The sequence below is a fragment of the Xenopus tropicalis genome, chromosome 1 (assembly GCF_000004195.4).
Source record: "Xenopus tropicalis strain Nigerian chromosome 1, UCB_Xtro_10.0, whole genome shotgun sequence".
NCBI lineage: Eukaryota > Metazoa > Chordata > Amphibia > Anura > Pipidae > Xenopus > Xenopus tropicalis.
The window spans coordinates 179,070,188-179,091,822 of NC_030677.2; positions in this window are offsets into that span (position 1 = coordinate 179,070,188).

Here is a 21,635-nt window from a genome sequence, read left to right on the forward strand (position 1 = left end):
AGCATCAGCTTACATGACAAGCAAACAAAATTTTCTGCTTCATAATTTGGGATGACCACTAAGCTTAGCTTCTCAGTAGCTGCCCAGAGCACACTGAGCATGTGCATGTCACTGGCACTTCTAACAAAATCCAGTATGGTGACCCACTGTGACAACTTCAGTACTGGATCATTACTGCTATAGAGATACTGAATCTTTAGGCTGGTGCAATAAATTCAGTATATAAAATATGACATTTCTACCCATATTTATTTTCAGGGTTTAGTTCTTCTTCAAAGGAGAAGGAAAGGTAAAAACTAAGTAAACTTTATCAGAAAGTTCTATGTAAGTCCTCTATCAAAAGAAACACAGAATTTCTTGTCTTCTTTTGTGTATACATGTTCTTCGGTATCTCAGAAAAATCATTAATTTCTGTGGCCAGAGTCTGCACAGCTCCCCCTCCCTTAAGAATTAATAAAACTCACTCCCCCTCCTTTCGGCCTCTAGAGCTACAGCAAAATGCTACAAAGACCAAGCTAAAATGGCAGCTGCTATCTTAAACAAACAGGGATCTTTACTCAGGTATTGTAAAGCTTTCTGCAGAATAAATATATTCTTCTAGGTGACATTAATGTGGCAAATCTATTGGCAGCAAAATGCCAAAATTACTTTCCTTCTCCTTTAAATGTGGCAATGGCATATTATTGTAATTGAGAAGCTATCTACCTATCTAATGTCATTCATTTCTCAGGGAAGGGCTCTTAAATATAGTAGATTTACATTCAACTGGTGCTGCTGCCTATGTAATGAATTGGTTGAGAGATTGCTATTGCCAGCATATTTTTCATGTGCAGATGTTAGCCGTCAGGTTATGCATTTTCCAATATAATGCTACTCGTCAGAGATGAAGGATAAATATACAAGGGGAACGGGTTCTTCTGATACACTGAATGAATGGCTTTGCCACTTTCTATTTATCGCAGCTGCAGTATAAGAGTTCATTTTTAATCGTTTTAATCAGCCTTTGTGCATTTAGCATGCGCTTTTGAAATATGTTACAATAACCTTGCGGCCCAGGGGGTCTCTGAAACACACTGACATATTAAGCAGAATCATTTTTCAGTTGCTGTACTCTTTTTTTTTTTTTTTTACTTGAGTAGAATTTGGCAAAAAAACAAGATATAACTGGAAAATATATTTCTGCTAATTACACTCAATAGGTTTCTAGCTTTAGTTGTAAAACTGTATTTTTTTAAACAAATGTTTCCTGCTTTTTTACAGTAGTATTTATCAGATTGTGGTATTGTAAAGGCTAAACTGAGAGAAACCAGCAGGCAAAATGATTTTGTTTTTTTCACCAACCACCTCAGCTGGGTGAGCAAGTTCATTTTACAAAATACACTACAATACACTACATGCATAGGGATGTATTATGAACTACTTTAAAACAGTTCTGTGCAGGCTACTAGGCTTTTTTGGATGGATGCCCAGTGGTGCTACATACCTTTCATCATTTCTATATTAAACCTGATCTTAGATGCAGAATTACAGTGGTGGAAACAACAGTGATGTAAAGGCCAGATGCCAATACGTTTACTTAGTAGACCAAAGAGACCATCTAGATATGTAGCATTTATTACTGGCAACAGGGATGCAGCAGCAGGAAATCTATTCCATTACAAAATGCATTAATGTTTAATACTAGGTTTGATCTCCTGATAAGATAAAGAGAAACATAAATTATATAACACAAATATAGATTCTGCCCCACTTATATTTAGTAAACCCTTATCCATTTCAAGGCAGAGAAAGAACTCTGGCCTTAATTTGCCTCATCATGTGGGTAGTCATTTCCACTTCACTGGAAAAACACTTGAATATATTTAATAAGTTCACCTAGGACTTTCCAGTTTACTGGGTTTAGACACTGGCATGCCAAGGAGTAGGACGGTTGTTCCATAACATAATCCTTCCACTGAGAAAAGAAGAGCTTCTCTATTTAGACATCTAATGTGTGAAAGTGCATTCATCATTTTAAAGGAAAATGTATTAATCTGCTCCCAACTAGCTGTGTGTCTTGTCAGTGCATTGGCCACAATATATTTCATGGGATATTTTATGAATATTTTGCTTTGTTATGAACCAAGAGGGCCATAGCCAAATCTTAAACCTTGAAGGTAACTTGAACTGAAAAATCATTAACCACAGAGCTATTATGTAATTTACCAAAGGCATTTTCTGACCAAGTAGCCTTCCCTTGGGGACAAATTATCAGCACTTGAATTCATGTTTTTAACCTTGATTGAAATGTTTTGTGGCAAATAATTACAATCTCAAATTTGAGTTATAATTTTTCAGGATTTTTTCGAATCAATAAATTTGAAATCTAAAAATTAGTGAGTTCATGTAGAAGCCAATGTCCTTTTACATCTTAGGCCACCATTTAGTAATGGGCTGTGTGCTCTCTCGGAGATCACATGACCAGAAATAATGCAGCTTTAACTGTAACAGGAAGAAGTGTGGGAGTAAAAGGCACAACTGTGTCCATTCATTGGCTTATGTGAACCTTTGTTTTTTTTGTGTGCAATGTAAATTGTATGATCCCAAGGGATAGCCCTAAGTACTTAAAATGGCAATTTTCTATTAAGGATTACCCAGTGGCAGATACTACTAAAATAGTATATTTCTATCAAAATGGTTTATTTAGGTGAAACAGGGCTTTTAAATTTCTAAACATTCAAATAGTAATAAATCTACCCCTTGGTACGCTAGGGTTGCCACCTCTGCTGGCATTCTTTGCTGGGCAGGGGGCGGGGAAGAGGTGTGGCTGTGACATTGTGGGCTGGGGAGGAGTTGGAGCTGTGACGTCACTGGGTGGGGCTATGGCACCTGCCCAGTTTTCCTAATTTGGGAATACAGGCAGGATGTTTTGACCCATGCAGCCCTTCCGAAAACTGGGCTGTCCAGGTCAAAACCAGACAGGTGGCAACCCTATGGTACGCAAGACTAATTCCCTGCCCAAAACCTTTAATAACTATAAGACATTTAGTTGGGGGATATATACTGCAGTTCTTTGTAGAAAAGAGTTGGGAGATATATACTGCAGTTCTTTGTAGAAAAGAGTTGGGAGATATATACTGCAGTTCTTTGTAGAAAAGAGTTGGGAGATATATACTGCAGTTCTTTGTATAAAAGAGATTTTTACTTTACAATTATAGTTGTGAGTCAATTAAAGCGTTATATTAAGTCATTAAAACAGTATTAGCATTAACATTACTAACATATTAGAAAAAGATTTTTGTCCAGAATAGGAACACTCTGAACTGAATGCATCAGAAGAAGGTTCTAACATGTAGTCAACAGAATGCTAAGAATCTATAAGATTCTATGGTAATGTTCATTGCACTGAAGCATTTAATATATGAACTTAACCAGTGTGAATGGCTGTGACATTTTAGATAACCTGTTCTGTTAAACAAAACAGCTGCTGGAATTAAGCTGCACTTAGGTCAATTTAAAGCTCACCATTTAGAGCAAGGCTTTCAAATTAATTGTTATATTGCTGTACTTTTCATTATTGTTGGGAATATATGGCATGAATCCATCTCTGTTGGAGTAAGTTCATTGAATGTATAACAGATTCACAGAACTGTAAAACCCTGAGTGCAAAGGCAGTTTTTGGCAGGTTGTAGCTGTTCCTGCGAAGACAGTCTCTGAAAACAGACACAACATATATTTTTCTAAAATTAGACAAAAGTTAAAATGTTTAAAAGTTATCTGCGTAGTTATTACACATTATGTGTGGGGATTGATGGTTTCTATTGCGTGATTCTTGTTATCATTTTGTGTTAAACAATTGTAGGATTTCTAAAAAAGACATGCCAATTTCTAGCAGATATAAAAGCCATGCTTTCTGTATTATTAAGCTAGTTAAATTACTAATAATAAATAATAAAACATACTTTACTAATAGACCGAATTCTAACAGATGGCCTCTCTTCCTGTTAGTGTTTGCAGTAAGAATTCTGGGTAAGGACTGCTGGGCGCAAAAGGTGATAAAATGCTGAGGGAACCCCACGGATGTTTCACAGATTTTCAAGGGTGTACAAATATGAAGAAAGCTAAAATCATTAAATATTTATTGTAAAGTTTCAGGATCCCTGAGTACATTTTATTTGGTGTGCTAGTAATTATTATTTAGTTTTATGATGGTAACAATAATTTGTAGACCACACGCTGCTATTATATATGGGGGAGTAGTTTTTAATCAACTGAATTTAAACTATGAAGGTAGACTGCAAAAGTTGGGGTTGTTGCAAGGGGACATGATTACTCTTTAAAAATGGTTAGAGGGCACTATAGACAGAGGGGGATTGTTTTCCCTTAAAAATGATCAATGTACCAGAGGCCACCCCTTTAGATTAGAGAAATAGAACTTTTATTAGAACCAGTGTATGGGGTTTTTTTGACAGTGAGGTTGGGGAATGCCCTGCTGGGTGATGTTGTGATGGCAGATTCTGTTAATGTCTTTAAGAGGGGCTTGGATGAGTTCTTGAACACAAATAATTTCAAAGGCTTTTGTGATACTATAATCTACAGTTAGTATAGATATTGATATAAATAGTTCATATAAGTGAATGTATAGATAGATTGATAATAGTGGGTGTATATATGTGCACTGGTGTTCGTTTGGGGGGGTTGAACTTTATGAACTTTATAGTCTTTTCCAACCCAAATTAACTATGTACCTATGAAGTCAGATTCAATAACAATTATAAATAAACCCATGCTTATTTTTATTGGAAAATCAGATTCAGCTCCATAACACCTTTTGCATAGATCCATTATTGACAATGATACATGTACAACTGCAATACTACACAGTTAAAGACATCAGATATTCCAGATGACTATGTTCTCCTTTCTGACAGACAAAAAGGATTGCTAATCTCAAGTGTCGGAGCTCAGTGCTGTTCAAGTTAGTGGCCCAGCTATAAAATATACCCCATGTTTGAAGGCTAAATTAAACCAAAATACAAAAGCCTGCTATAAGCAGGTTGATGTATAAAAATCAATTGAAGGGCTGCATTCATTCCACAGTCCTCCTTCAGGACAGCCCGGATATACTTTGATACATACTGGATAAACCCCAGTGATTTTTTTGACATGTGAAAGAGCTAAGTGATAAAAGATCAATATCATATTAAGCTTATACACAATATAAAATAAAGGCATTTATAGCATTAGTATACAATCAGCAATTAGTGGTAATATTATTAAAAACAACTGTAATGATCATAATTTTAGTTTTTTTTAAACTATATCCTTCAATTGTGTCTTTTTCATGTACAGGCATAAAAATAGAAAAAATTGAAAAAACAGCAATAAAAAGGCACAACTGTACAAACGTGCCTCTGTTGGGTTTATCCAGCTTTTGTGTCCACCTGCTTGTATATTTTTTCTAGAGACGATAAGTTCAAGATCGTACTCCCGCCAGTGTTTGTTTAAATAACCTGCTTAACTTGACTTGCTCCCAAATTCCTTTCAAAGTAAACTGGCAGTAGTTACAAACTTTCCTTCATCTGTCATGATTAAGCCTATATATTTGACTAATTCCATCTCACTTTCTCAAGGGATCTGGCCTGGAATACAGCAGTGTTTATTTTTATTCAGATTCTCACAGGGCTACAACATATTGGTGACTTCCTGGGATCATTTCTTTAGTTTCAGAAGTTAAAAGAGCATTCTCTGATACAGTTCCTTCATGTCAAACTAAATATGGTTTTTCCCACATTGGCTCTTATCTAAAATGTCTTTAAAAATAGATTTGAATAGAGCCATTATTCTAAATATCGATATACATACCATATATATAATATGTTTGCAACTCAGCCCCCATGCTACACCCAGTTCAGTCTTTTCCCATTTCTACTTTCTACCCCTACAACACCCTAATAACAAACAAATGATTGCCTCTTCCCAAATAATACTCTTTAACTGTATTACGTAAATACACCAATTTTGTTTCTTATAAAAATGTAATATTGTGATTTTGTTTTGTTTTTTTACAGTATTTCCTATTTAGGAACTGTAAGTACTGCATTTTAACATCGGTCCAAGCTACAGTCCTAAAATTTTATTGCCATTTTTGCTTGTGTGTTCCCATTATAGAGGAAATTTTCTTTTTTCATGAATAGTTTCAGTTTATAGTGCTTAGGTATTGCTAATCCAGTTAAATGCAAGCAGCCCCATGCCAGAATAGAATGCTTCCACCAATATAAGTTGCCTGTAAGGGTCACATGTGAGGGTCCCAAGCTGCCAGGGGCCAAGAATTAATAGAGTGAAAAGCAAAAACACTGATGGCACATCTGATGCAGTGATAAGTATTTTATTAACTCACCAAGATATGCAACCTTGTATTGACATTTATTGACACCATCTATCTGTATTGGTTATATTCTCCTTCTAATAACCATAGAGTTTCTTAAAAAAAAACAAAACCCTAATGCTGTAAAGCAGTGATAAGTGTTTTATTAGTTCACCAAGTAGTGGCAACATTTAGGGCCTCTACAGAACCATTTTGTTTGTTGCACCAGTCAGGCTTGACAAAGGGCCCTGTATAGGCCCAAACCGTTGCTACTACTTGGTGAACTACTAAAACACTTATCACTGATTTACAGCATCAAATGTGTCATCAGTGTTTTTGTTTTTCAAGAAACTATATAGTTACATAGTTACATAGTTACATAGGGTTGAAAAAAGACCCTTGTCCATCAAGTTCAACCCATCCGAGTAAACCCAGCACACAACCTATACTAACCAATCTATACACTCACATACATAAACTATATATATACAACCAGTAATACTAACTGTAGATATTAGTATCACAATAGCCTTGAATACTATGCTTGTTCAAAAACTCATCCAGGCCCCTCTTAAAGGCATTAACAGAATCTGCCATTACCACATCACTAGGAAGGGCATTCCCCAACCTCACTGCCCTCACCGTGAAAAACCACCTACGCTGCTTCAAATGGAAGCTCTGTTCCTCTAATCTAAAGGGGTGACCTCTGGTGCGCTGATTGTTTTTATGGGAAAAAAGAACATCCCCCAACTGCCTATAATCCCCTCTGAGGAGAACGTAACCAATACAGATAGATAGTGTCAATACAAAGGTGCATATCTTAATAAATATTCACATTTAACTATATTTTTTAATAGTTTTTTAAAGTATTTGTGCTGGTTTCAGAAAATACAGATCTTCATTCCTCACTTAATAAAGATTGAAGACTGAACCTTTTTTATCATTTGAAGGCAATACATAGCCTTACTTTTTCATTCTTGTTATATTTGCTGAAGAATGGAAACTCAGAAAAGCTGTTTTTTATGGCACAAGAATAGCAGTGTCTGCAGAGGGTGAGTAGCAGCCATAGTATTTGAGTATTGGAGGAGAAGAACAGTTTTAATATTTAGGTGATGGGTGATGGATTGGTCATATTTTATGTATAAGGGCTCTTTTATGGATGCAAGTGCAAAGCACAAAATATTGTGTATTCAAATGTTATTGCCAAAGGTCTATACATCTTACTGGCAACTTGTGACTTGCTCTGATGAGCTGCATGCAGTGAACAAGTGGCAAAATACATTGTGCATGGATTCAAGGGAGCCCTGGAATTAACACTGGCCTTGAGTAGATGTTACTACCAGGATTCCCTGTGTGTATAGCACCTACACAAGTGATTGATTTGCAACTAATGTTTAAGCAATTAGCACCCAAATGGCAACATTACCAATACAGACATTTATGGGGATGGAAGGTAAAAGTTCTTAACTAGTGATGAGCAAATTATTTTGCCAGGTATGGATTAGTGCTGAAATGCAGCATTTCGCCATCGGAAATTTTTTTCTCGAGATAGCACCAACATTTTGCAGGGAAAAGTTTTTCGGACAAGCAAAATTGCACAGATTCGCTAATCACTACTTTTAATGCATTTACTAACTCTGTATTGGTGTGTAACAGGGTCTTTTTTCAAGCACAATGTTATTTCTCTTCTAGGTTGTTGTCAGAATGGCTGCAGTCTGTTTATTACACCACCGTATAGCAAATTAGCAGAGACAATCCTTTAAACCTCGGACCAATTGTAAACCAGTTTGAAAATACCAAAACACACACCTTTTTAGCTTTCACTAACTTATTGTTTGATCTGGTTTACTCAGCTTAAACAAGCAATTTACTTGTTATTAAATTCAGATAATAGTTGGAGGCCTAGAGTGACAGAAGTCATGTCTTTGACAATGCTCCACCTTGCTTCTACATCAAGAACTGGCCCCACTCAGCTCCAATACAATCCCTCAGACTAATGGGGATTTCTTACTCCCTGTCTATGCTGGAGGTAGGAAGGTTTGGCTGTGGAGCTTCCTACACTCCATGGCTAATGCAACAGTACCACAGTTATAGATAGTAACTACTATAAACATGACTTTGGATGACTTTAATGGTAATTGCAGGTTCTTTAATGTTTTATGAGGACCCAGTACTGAAACTGTATTAAATATCTTTACAAATTTGTATTTTTTTTCTTTCATACATAACAGAAACTGTAGAAAAAGAAGTGAGCTGGTACGAATTTCCTACAAAAATCGCCCCAGAGTTATTATGAAAAGCTAATACTTACATGAAAAATGAAGCTGCATTATTTCTCTATTCCTCACTATACGAAATCTCAGTAGGCATTAAATGTATTAATAGAAGTAAAAAAAAATAATGTGTAAAGTGACATTAAACAATGGAACCCCAGAGATGAACAGTGATTAAAAAATAATGTTCACATATTTTTGCTTAAGGCTGTAATGATTATTTCCTTTTTGTTAAAGTATTGAATAGGCTTTAAATTATAAATCTGTAACAGAATGGTCTAATAATCTGCTGTAAATGTGTTTAAGATTGAAAAGATAGAAGTGATTATTAATTCAAATAAATGCATATTGATTACCTTGAATTGTTTTATGAACATGAAAATAGAGGAGTACAGAGACTTGTTTTTCATTATGGATTGAGAATTAGTGTTAAAAATATTGGATTTATATATACAGTATATAAATATATATATATAGAGAGAGAGAGAGAGAGAGAGATACAACTATGAATTACCTTAACTGCAGTTGGGGTAATGTTACACAAAGTTCTTTTTAGTAAAAGTGATGTATATGAAACCAGTGTATTAGTTCTTTGCTATGTACAGTTAGCCTCACACAACCTCCATAGCTCATTTTATAAAGATATTTTGAAGTGAAGGCAAAGTAGTAGATTTATTAAGTTAAAATTAAGCAAAAATGGAGTCTAAAGGAGATGGTCTTCCAGTAGTCTGGCGCTTTCTGGATAACGGGTTTCTGGAAAAGGGGATACTGTATTTAAAGTTAAGGTCTTCTACACCTAAAAAAGTTTTAAAAGATGTTCATTGGTTTTAAAACTAAGGAGTGCTTGTTTACCAAATCCTACACTCTGGGTTTTATTCTTAAAACAGGCATCTGCTATCTGAGGGCCATGACAGAATGCTTTTTTTGCCCACATGAGATCTCCTCTCCCACAGGCCACAAAGCAGTTAAAAAGCACCTGAAAATACTTCCCTTTCGCATCCAGTGGAATCACCACATGTAAAACACCTTAAATGTGCCAATCCCAGGTAATCGGCAAAAATACTGACGTAGCCATTTCATGAGATAACCTGGGATGGCTGCCTCTAAGTTGTTTCCAATAAATTCAAAGGGGCAAGTATTTTCTGGTGCTTTGTGACCTGTGGGAAAGGAGATTTCCCATTAGTGACAAGGTTTCCTGTCTGTCATTGCCCTTAATCAGCTTTTATCGGCTGGCTAGCAACAGATGGCTGTTTTAAGAATAAGACCCAGAGAGTAGGATGGGATAAACAAGCACTTCTTATAGTTTAACAACCACTGAACATGTGTCCAGGTCCTGCAGTAAAAACCAATAAGAGGAGTGGCCTCTTTGCACTTGTCAACATTAAACCTTATTTTCCATTTTGCTGCCCAGTTTTTTTGTCAAATCGCTCTGCAAAGCGTCAGCATCCTGCATTACAATTGTCAGCAAAAATTGAAACAGTCCTTTCTATGCCCCCCTCCAGGTCATTAATAAACAAGTTAAAAAGCAAAAGACCAAGGACTGACCCCTGCGGTACTCCACTAACAACAGTGGCCCAATTAGAAAATGTTCCATTTACCACCACTCTTTGTAATCTATCCTTCAGCCAGTGCTACTGCTTTTTGCTAACACAAATGCAAACCCTTGTTACTCACTGGGAAATGTCCTGATAATTGCATAGGAAGAGACAAAGCCCCCCTTGCATTTTAAATACATGGTACAGTTACTTAACAATGGTTGGGCTGTTTAATTCAATGCAGACCTTTTACATAACACTTTTAAAATAATATTTTATTAAATTAGAAATTATGTACATAAACTAACTTGTATATACTCCCCTTTACAGCGAAATTTAGTTCAACATGTTTTATGTACATTTTATGGCAAAAGCATAATGGATAAAGACTGAACTCATTTTACAAATTAAGCAACGGTTCAAGTACTTTACATTTACCTCAGTATCATTGGCTTGGCAATCACCCATAATATAATGCAATACATAGGTCCTACAGTATGTCAATCTTCTGGTAATGAGCATGTAGTAATAGAAGCCTTGAAGCTTAAATACCATAGTCTAACAGTAATTGAGCAGAGCTTCTTGCAGAAACCTGGATAATTGCCAAAGAGCTGAATGCCTGCTACCTCTCTCCTTAGTTACACAAATGCTATTTAATCAGTGTGGGAATGTTGAATCTTTTATTTCTATTTTAGTGTTTCTTTATTTTTCCTTTTGGGTTTTACTACACTGTGTATACTGTTGCACACAATTAATAGTCTTAATTAATAACACAACCAAGATAAGTGGACATTCAAATAAAAGTATATAAACTTTATACACGCATTCAGTCTATGTATAGATATAGATATATGTATAAATATATATAAATATGAACAGCACTTAAATGTACACACTTTGAACTTTCAATAAGCCATGAACAAAATAAATGCAATTGTGTCTATAAATATCCAAAGTCAGGATTGTTGCCACAACACACTTTAATTTCTTAGACTATGAAGAGAATGGAGCCCATGTCTCCCACTTAGTTTTACTGTGACTTCATTGCATTGTAGATGATATCTGCAGCCTTCTTTAGACCCCTTAAGGAAGTGGGCTGGCTGCATATACTCTGCATTTCATACTTCCATTGCATGGTTATAGACGTCAGTCACTGCATGTTTCACTATTGCCTTTCTATGGATTGTATGTGCTCACTGTTCAAATGCCTGTTTCTAGCAGTTTATTGCCCCATTCTAGGCCCAGAATGATTTTATTCATGTCCAAGTTAGGGATTCCTCCTTGGCCATCTCTCACCTGATAGGACATTTTAGTTTGGGTAGCCCTAGGTGAGGTATCAGACCCTAGTCCATAGGTCTTGGCAGAGGTCTAATGAAGGGTTATGCCAAAGGGAGCTGAAAACCATTTAAAAGGGGGAAGGGAGAAATCTTATAAGAGTTTTCAGACAAACACAAAGGCCGTACCATGTGACAGAGAACATCTAAATATTCATAGTATGCAGAATCTGTAAATTCTTATGTAGAATCTGTAAATATTGTACATATTTAGTCACATAGAGTATTACTGGCCTATTAAATCAGTTACCTTACCATATATTTATATTTCTCTATGTGTTGGGCATTAGGTGGGCTGCTGTTAAGTTTATTTCTACCTTTTGTTTTCACAGCTGCCCTACTTGTAAAACAGTCACTTGTTTTTAGGAAGAGCTAAACTGATATTTCAATGATTGTTGGAACAAATACAAAACTGTAATTTTGACAACTGTTAGCAAATATGTATCTAATACCAAATGTTTCAGGAAAATAAATTCTAACTAATTTGCTCTTCTGTAGAAGTGAGCCAGAGGAGAAGTACACCAACAGGGATTTGCAAACTTTTTCCTGGTAAAATGTATAAACAGTAAGAGTCAGTTTGGTAAATTGTAAGTTACTTTTAATCCATTTAAAAGTGGTTCCTAAGCTGTGAGGCAGAGCAGTGGTCTAATGGCCAGATAGGGGGACATTTTAGGTTTTGGTCGAAAATGTATTTGCTTTCCTAGATACTCTTGGAACCATATCTGAATGGCAGATGCAAAAATGTTTTTATATCAGATGCACCTTATCTAAACTGGCTTTGTGAGGCTAGGTCTCTGCTAGGAACCAGGTTTCATAGAGATTGTTCACCACATGATAAGGAAATCTCTAATCAGTAGGATATAAAAACTATTTCTACTGGAAAAAATTTCTGCAAATCTGTGCAAGAATTTTGTGGTGTTTTTTTGTGTGTAGGAAATGCAAGAAAAAAATAGCCATTGACTGCAATGCAACGGGGCCAATTCACTAAAGGTCGTTAATGCTTAACGCATAGTTTCATATGTTAAAAAGTGTTCGTTAAATAAGTACTGATTCATCAAAGTAATTTCACATGTGTTACTACTCATATCGGATGCGCAAAAAATCTCAGTTATCGCAAAGCGTTATTTCCATCGCATTGCAGGAATTATCTAATAGAAATAATACTAACGCATAATTCACAGACATATTTTAAGCATTAAAAGCATAAAATGTGGCGATAATTACTGTAAAACTTAATACCACCCAGGAGTAGGCGTTACTAAACAACATTGCAGCTGGTGATTGGCCGTGGTGACAAGATGAAGTTTACAGTCGGATTTTTTCTGGAATCTGAAGAAGAGAATCAAGTATGTTTTCGCCCTAGAGTTATGCATCCTTCAGTTTTCAGGGAAATGGTAATTTTCAGAACGGTAGTTTTCAGAAAGTGACAGTTACGTGTGTACTAGTGTGCGATAATATCGCATGCTATGAAATAATGCATAAATATATTGCATGGTTTAAAATATCGCTTAAAAATATGTCATCACAACATAAATAAAGACAATAAAATCGCTTCTTAATTCAGAGAAGTGTCTTTTTTGTGAATCGATTGTTAATTCTCCAAATATAAGAAGTGATAATATTTTTAACGCATGCTAAAAATAACCTTTTGTGAATTGGCCCCATTAGGTGTTAGAAAATTTGTCCATTGACTTCAATGCATTAAACGAGAGACAAGACGCTAGAAAAACCACCATTTGACTGCGTTATTTTGTAGCATGCGATATTACACACGCTATTGCGCACGTAACCGTTACTTTCTGAAACCTACTGTTAACGACCTTTAGTGAATCGGCTTAATTGAATTTAGAATAAGAAATCACAGGCAAAAAATGCCAATTGATTCTATTGCATTCGGTGAAACTTTTCAGAAATGTTGCCATCTGGTGAATTTTTTAGTGGTATTTTACAATGGGGCAGTTTGGTCATGAGTATTCATGTACTATACTTGAATGTTTGCTCTTGTTTTAACCCTTATAACATATAGTGCCCTGGTCTTGTAGGATTGCTCTCTGTCTCTCTAACATAAACAGAACTCCTTCCTATTCTACAGTAACTAGAACTTCCTCCTTAAAATGTACCCAGTAGAATAACAAAATTCTTAGTAAAGTCTGGGAATATTTGCTTTGCATTAGGCAATAGGTAGCTTGAAAATTATACTGTATATGTTTATAGCGAATTTACTCTGTACTAATATGATGCAGCAGATCTACTATACCTTGTTTACTGTACAATGGGACTTTATGTGAAACTATTCTTCTAGTAAAAAAACTAGATTTGGGGGTGGATTTAAATCTTTAAGTAATGTTACAAAATTAAGGTAATGTGTGTCTGTACGAACGTGCCTATCCTCGTATTAACTTGTATAAAGAACTGTTGAATGCGTTAGAATTTCAATCAGGATTCAATTTTTCTGTATTTTCTATATTTCTCATAGTCAGAGACTGTCATATTGTTTCATACAGTCGTTCAGGCCCCTAATAAGCTCCTTCACTAATCTGAGTTACTGGAGAAATGGCATATAATTGGCGAAATGTGCTGCTGCTTCCGTCTTAAACTAGATGCAGAAAAACATCATGCACATCACCCGCTCCACAAAATGGAAATGAAGCAGTCTCAACAGAAAACAGATTATTTGCTGGAGAAACACCTCGGTAGGTAGAGTGTGCTAGGTTCCCAGATATAAGCACTAAATCAGGTCCCTGATTTAACAACTGCATTCAATAAATAGATTGATGCTTGATTATTATTATTACTTATGATGATAATATTCATAATAATAAACATTTTTACATCGTAAACATCAGTTTAATATGGATATAAAATTAAAGCGTCACTAAACTGTCTTTTTTGACTTTGTACATATGACCCTGTTTATAGAAAATATATTTAAATTGAACAAAATCTATGAATTTAACATTGCATTTTTTATTCCAGCAAAAGAAACCAACCTAAAAACCACTGGAAATAAAATATGAAAATAAGTTGTTATAATAAAAATAACACAATTTAGATCTTACTTTCGAACTTGGAAAATTCTCAAGTCATAGTGCCTCATGTAATATTAACCTAGACATTTAAACCTTCCCACTATACAATGCATTTTAAAAATGCATATACACTGTTAGTTAATTTGTTTCAAACTTTCCCCCAAATCTCCAGTATCCCCTCGCCCACATATTTTAAAACTCCAAGTACTCAGCTACAGATACGTCCAGTTAGAATGGAATTCTGCCTTAGTTATAGCACCCAGGCAATTATTATTATCCTTTATTTATATAGCTCCAATTTCATAGCACTTTACAGAGATTTGTACATCATTCACATTTTGTGCTGTAAGGCACGTGATCATAGGCATTTGACTTGTGCATTGCAGCACAAAACGCGTAAGGCTCCTTTTAAGATCATACAAAGTAATTAAAGAAACTTTGCCTTTACTTGAAAAGATTACATTTTGGGATTTTTTGGAGTGCCCTCTGATCTTGTCATGGGACGTGTTTTAACACATCCCCTTGGATGTAGGTTTGGGGCTTGACACCAGGTCCAGACTGAGATTGAAAATAGACCCTGGCATTTCAAGAACATAGAGGCTCAAATAGCAATGTACCAGCCTACTAAATAGTGACTGTCTATGGCATCTTATAGCAACCCTTCTGGCATTTGCCAGAACCCACAGATTGCCAGTCCAGGCCTGCTTGGAACCCAAACCCAACATTTCTACCGGTGTCTATTATTTAACTTACTTGGAAGTTATTTCTTACTCCCAACCAAAAAGTTGCTTCAGACTGTGGAAAACCCTTTGAACAGGTTACATTTAATGAATAATAACTAGAATCGGGGAAAACCTTTCTGATTTTTTCCCGCAAGCGTGCGAAAAGGCCACGCAAGCGTGAGAAAAAGTCACTCAGGCGTCGAAAAAGTTGCGCAAGCAACGAAAAATTCGGCGGAAATACGCTCGGAGCGTTCATGTCTTAGTAAATCTGCCCCATAGTCTTGCAAACTGAGCTTGTACACCGGTCTGTGTCTCGGTGCAGGAGCAAGGCATTATGGGAACTTTCTTTACAGAGCTCAGAGTTTTTTTTTTCCTATGAGGCTTCTGATCATCTGAACGGGAGAAATATGGGGAGACTTAAGGGCACTATTGAGAGAACTGAAGGTATGCCTACAGCTTGGGATTAACTCTTTATAAGCCTTTCCTTCTCCTTTAAACTTGTTATTGTTTGCTGGACTTCAAGCTTAGGTTTATTGTAATTCTAATGCATTTATTTAGATATAGTTTACAAATAATAGTAACGCTTCTGTTTCCACAATAAAGCTGTACTAGTAATTTAATAAACTTACATTCATTTTAAGTGTATTTTCCCACAGGGTCAAGGGAAAGAAACTCCTGACTGCACAGAGCTGCACAGAAATGATCACATGCAGATTTCATGTCTGATGTACTTGTGGGGTAATATAATTACAAAACATCAAATAATACCTATTATTCTGTATAATAAAGCATCAACATTTAGAAGCTTTAAATGAAAGGCAGAGGGTATACATTTAAATGCTTCAAATATACCATTCTGACAAGAGGCAGAGGAATTGAGGCCCCAGCCTTACAGCAGCTTACACTTTAATGAAACATTGGCTATATATTAGTTTTAATTATCTGTTTTTCTTCATAGTTAAGTAATAAACGACAGGTGCTTGCAGAAATATTAGCATAGTATTGTGATTGGATAGGAAGTGAAAGTCTATGGAATTATTTTATCTTAAGGACTGATTCTAGTTTAAAGAATCCCAGCTGTCATTTGACTGTGGGAAACTGTAAAAATGATTCTTGGCAGTCTTCATTCCCATGAACTTACATTTTCAGTGAAGCCGGCTTTGGGAGGTGTCTAGAATCTAAAATTGTATATTAATTGTTGAAATGGGGATATTGTACCATGTGTCTAAAAAGTTACCTTTAATGTGCTTATAATATATTTTTAGCCATCATATAATTGATACAATATTTTTTTGAAACATAAAAAGTAATATTTTAAGCCTGTGGAAAGGTTGTCACTAATATGATCCAGTGGTGCACCTCGACCAATGCTTTTCCCAAGAATAATTAGGAAAAGTTCCAGTGACACCAAAAAAAAAAAATGGAAATTGTTTAATATGCATTTAAACATAGGAATTATTGCTCTGCACTGTGTTTTTGCTTCAGACTCTCTAATATAAAAAAGAGTGCAACCAGCCATATTTTCTGCACTTTGCTTCCTTCATTGCACAAAAGTTTGCCACAGATCTCTGCGCACCAGAGCACAGAATTCAAGCGTTCCTCCAATGAATTTGGCAGGCCCGGACTGGCAGTTTGTGGATTGTGGCAAATGCCACAGGGGCTGCTGTAAGATGCCATAGACAGTCAATATTAGTGGGCTGGTGGAGGCTGTTTGGGCCTCTGTGTACTGGAAATGCTAGTGCACAGCGGTTCTCAACCTTTGGGTCGGGACCCCTTTGGGGGTCGAACAACCCTTTCACAGGGGTCACCTAAGACCATCAGAAAACACACATTTCAGATGGTCTTAGGAATAATTTTATGGTTGGGGGTCACCACAACATGAGGAACTGTATTAAAGAACAAGGAAAGGCTAAGTCACTTGGGGGTGCCAAAGTCACCCCAAGTGACTTTAATGGCTTACCTTGTACCCCAGGCTGGTGCACCTGTTAAGAGAAAACAGCACCAGCCCGGGGTACCTGTAGCGATGCGCTTCCTCCTTCCTGCTTCATTTTGCTGGGACTAAACGAGAGGCGCATGCGCAGTAGAGTGAAAAGCCGACTTCTCTGATCGAAACAGGAAGGAGGAAGCGCTACATGTACCCCGGGCTGGTGCTGTTCCCTCTGAACAGGGGCACCAGCCCGGGGTAAAAGGCAGGCGATTCAAGTCACTTGGGGGTGCCTAACAAACTGCTTTCCTGATCTGATCTACTATTTTTTTGACTCTGTGCCTAAAATTGAGACTTTCATTAAACTTCTGATGGTTAATAAAACTCACTTGAACTCAAGCTTCCTCCGTGGTCCTGACTACAATCCCTGCAGGAGCCAAGCAACTCCTGACATGAGGGCATTTTTGAGACACAGATCTTTACTGCTAAATGGCTGCAGTCACTTTGGAATATTAAAGAAGAATATTTCTTTAGTTCTAACCTTTAATTCTGTAATTAGACCAATAACAACACACTTTGTAGATGTCAAACTTTTTTTTCCCTACACATTTTTTTCCATACCTGATACCTGATCCCATGTCTCCTATGTATTTTGTTTATATAGAACAGGGACCCCAACCTTTCTTACTCGTGAGCCACAGTCAAATGTAAAAAGAGCAACACAAGCACCATAAAAGTTCATGGAGGAGCCAAATAAGGGCTAAGATTGGCTATTAGGGGCCTCTATGTACACCATCAGCTTACAGGGGGCTTTATTTGGTAGTAAATCCTGTTTTTATTCAACAAAAATTTGCCACCAAGTCAGGAATACAAAAATAACTACCTGGTTTGGGGACACTGAGAGCAACATCCAAGGGGTTGGTGAGCAACATGTTGCCCCTGAGCCACTGGTTGGGGATCACTGATATAGAATAATATATTCTATTGTACTGACAAATCAGTGGATAAAAAAGTAGGAGGAATGTCTTTCTGTAATTTGGATCTCCATACTTAAAGTCTGAAAAAAAATAATTTAAACATTAACTACACTCGATAGAATTGTTTTGTCTCCATTGAGAATTAATTATATCTTTGTTGGGATCAAGTATAAGGTAGTTTTATTATTACAAAGAAAAAGGAAATCATTTTAAAAATTTTAATAATTTGCTTGAAGTGGAGTCTATGCCAGATGGTCTTCTCGTAATTTGAAGCTTCTGGATATCCGGTTTCTGGATAATGGATCCCATACCTGTATAGCCATGAGTATGCATTATAGTGTAACCAGTCCTGTAGCATGTTTGATATTGTTCACTTGTTGATTCATGATAGGAAAATCCAGTAAGAAGAGGTTTGTCCTGTTTGATCTTACTTAAGTCCAGATAATTAATTGCTTAATTTTGAAGTTCATTGTTTGATGATGTGCTTATTTACATTTATATTAGATGTAACAGATAGCTAATTGTTGGTGAAATCATTAACAGAGAGATATCTAGAGTCCCTCAGAATGTGCCCATTAGGTACTGATGGAAGAATTATTGGGGAAACAATGATTACATTTAGAGGCATGGTTCTTTAGGGTTATAATGCTACTGTACACTGTGCACAAAAAATACACCTTTTTCATGAGGGTCGGATTTCCACTCCAATCCTTTAAATGACATCTCGCTGTTTTAGTTGCACACATATCAATACATTTCTATCTATACTGCAGTAGAATGATGGTAAATAGCTTGAAGCTGATCTATTAATCATTTAAAATTGGTTAAAAAAGAACTAAACATTTTATTTAGACCTGGTTAGAAATCACCGTAACTCCATAGGCTAAAAAAATAAGTAAAAGGTATTGAGCAGAGCTCTAAGGAAAATGCTCCAAGTAAATAGTTTACATTATATTCCCTAGCTATCCAGCAGCTGGGTTCAATATACTGTATGCAGTAAGCATAATAAGGCACTTCATTTAGATGATTCACTCACAACTGCAAAATAAACTGATAACAGATAGGCTTTTCTTGTCTGCTCCTATATGTCCTCTGCTACACTTATATTTATTTATGGCTTATGCATTTTTTACTTGCATGTAAAACTCTGTATATTCAACCACAATGGTAGAAAATGGAGTTTAAAGACATCAGTTCAAATATACAGTCAATTTTGTGCAGCTTTTCCACTTGTACATTGTCTGAAATGTCAATATGAAGATAACAAGCAAGGTGCCTGCTTTAGTCTCTTTGACAAAGTGATTTACAGTATGCCGGATTGCTGGATGGGGATCAAAGCAGTTTTGCATAATAAGAACAGACTTTATTTTGTATAACACACAGGTGTATTTCATACCTAGATACTGGGGAAACAGATTCAGTATTGCACTATACAATGTTTCCAAACAAAAAAAGGACCCCTCCACATTAGTCCAGAAGTAAGAAGATGAATGGAAGCTGTCTCTTGTAAGATAGCACTTGTCTACATCGCTCTTCAGTCTTAACATAAAAGAAGTTCTTTGCATCAAAATATATATATCAAATGATGTGATTATATTTTATTGTGAGCTCTCAAGTGTGAGAAGATAAATAATTATTGCATTCCCATTTTAACAATAACTGCAACAAACCAAGTAAAAGGCATGGAAAGTCTCAGTTATGAAGAAAGACTGGCCAAATTGGGTCTGTTTCTCTGGAGAAGAGGCGCTTAAGGGGTGATATGAAACTATGTATAAATATATATATATATATACAATAATCTCTCTAAAGGTTTACTTACCAGTAGGTCCTTCCAACAGACGTGATGGCATCCATTCCAATGGAGGTTTAATTAAATTATTTGGAGAGGATTTTTACAGTGAGAGCTGTGAAGTTATGGAATTCTATCCCTGAATCATTCATGCTGGCAGATACATTAGTTAGCTTCAAGATGTTTTGGACAGATTTTCAGCAAGTGAGGAAATAGAGAGTTAATGAAAACAGCTCTTTGTACAAGTTGAACCAGGGACTGGTCCGATTGCCATCTTGGAGTCAGGAAGGAATTTTTTCCTCCTCTGCAGCAAATTAGAGAGGCTTCAGTAGAGTTTTTTTGCCTTCCTCTGGATCAACTAGTAGTTAGGCAGGTTATATATAGGCATTAAGGTTGAACTTGATGACTAATGTGTATGTTTGTTCAACCTAACTTACTATGTTACTGTGTAGAATGTGCTAAATAAATTATTTGTAGGAGTACCAACATTAGTAAGGTTTGAATTTATATGTAATAGAGAACTGTTTGGTGAATTTGAACTTTCGGTCAAAGATTTAAGATCATTTTGTACTCCCCATGGGGCACTGCAGTGTATATACAAAATCCCCTGCCAGGCCCCCCCCCCCCCCCCCATCCCAGAGCCCTGTGTAGAACTGGGGGAAATGTCTCTGCTAAGGAATGTACAGTGCAGTCACAGATGTATGGTTTGTTTCACGTGGGTGGACAGAGGCTCACTATGGGGATTATTTTACATCCCTTCAGTTTCCATTAGTTATGAAACTAAGAAACCAGATCTGCTTTGGAGAAAATATATAGTTCACTACAACATGGCGCAATGCAGCTAAAGTGTTAGCTTGAATCAAAGAAAAAATAGATTAGATAGAGTAGATAGATTATTATTATTTTCACATATATATAAAGTGCGAACAGTAGATAGGTTAAGAGCAAGATGATAGATAGCTGGATGGACAGACAGATGTCCAGATAGATAGATGACAAATAGATAAATAGATAGATAGTACGAGAGATAGATGATTATTATTAGAGGTAGATAGATAGGTCAAGAGCAAGATGATAGATAGATAGAAAAATAGATAGACAGATAGATGTATAATAGATAGGACAGATGGATGGACGGACAGACAGATGCCAGATAGATAGACGTAGAGATATATAGTTGACAGATAGATAGATAGACTGTAGATCGAGCACCCTGTAACTATACTAAGGACTGCACCAAAACTTAGACATAACTGTTTACTGCTCCCTGCTATATATATAGATAAAAGCAGATTTGGGAAAACATGTACAAAATTTATAAAGCAAAATAAATATTCCTTATCAAACATGCTTGCTGATTAAAGGCTACACACTGAACTTATGCTCGTATGGATGTGTGACAGCATGACATTTACACTTGCTCACAAGCAGTTAAACTGAAATGAATGTTAGCAATGCAGGCTTCTGCTCTACTGATCTCAGGTGTAAGCTCTGGGAATAAAAGGTGAAAGGATTTAGAAAATAATAGAAATTGCATAGTGATTAATCAATTAGGCTGTCAATCAAAGCCACCTGCAAGGCAAAGGCCAATTTGGCAGAAGAGTTTTTCTGGCTCTAGAAAACATCAACTTTCCCTATTTCTTGCAATATACTTGTGCGTACCGTACTCAGGAGTCTCTTAGATAATATGCACTTTGGATTAGAAT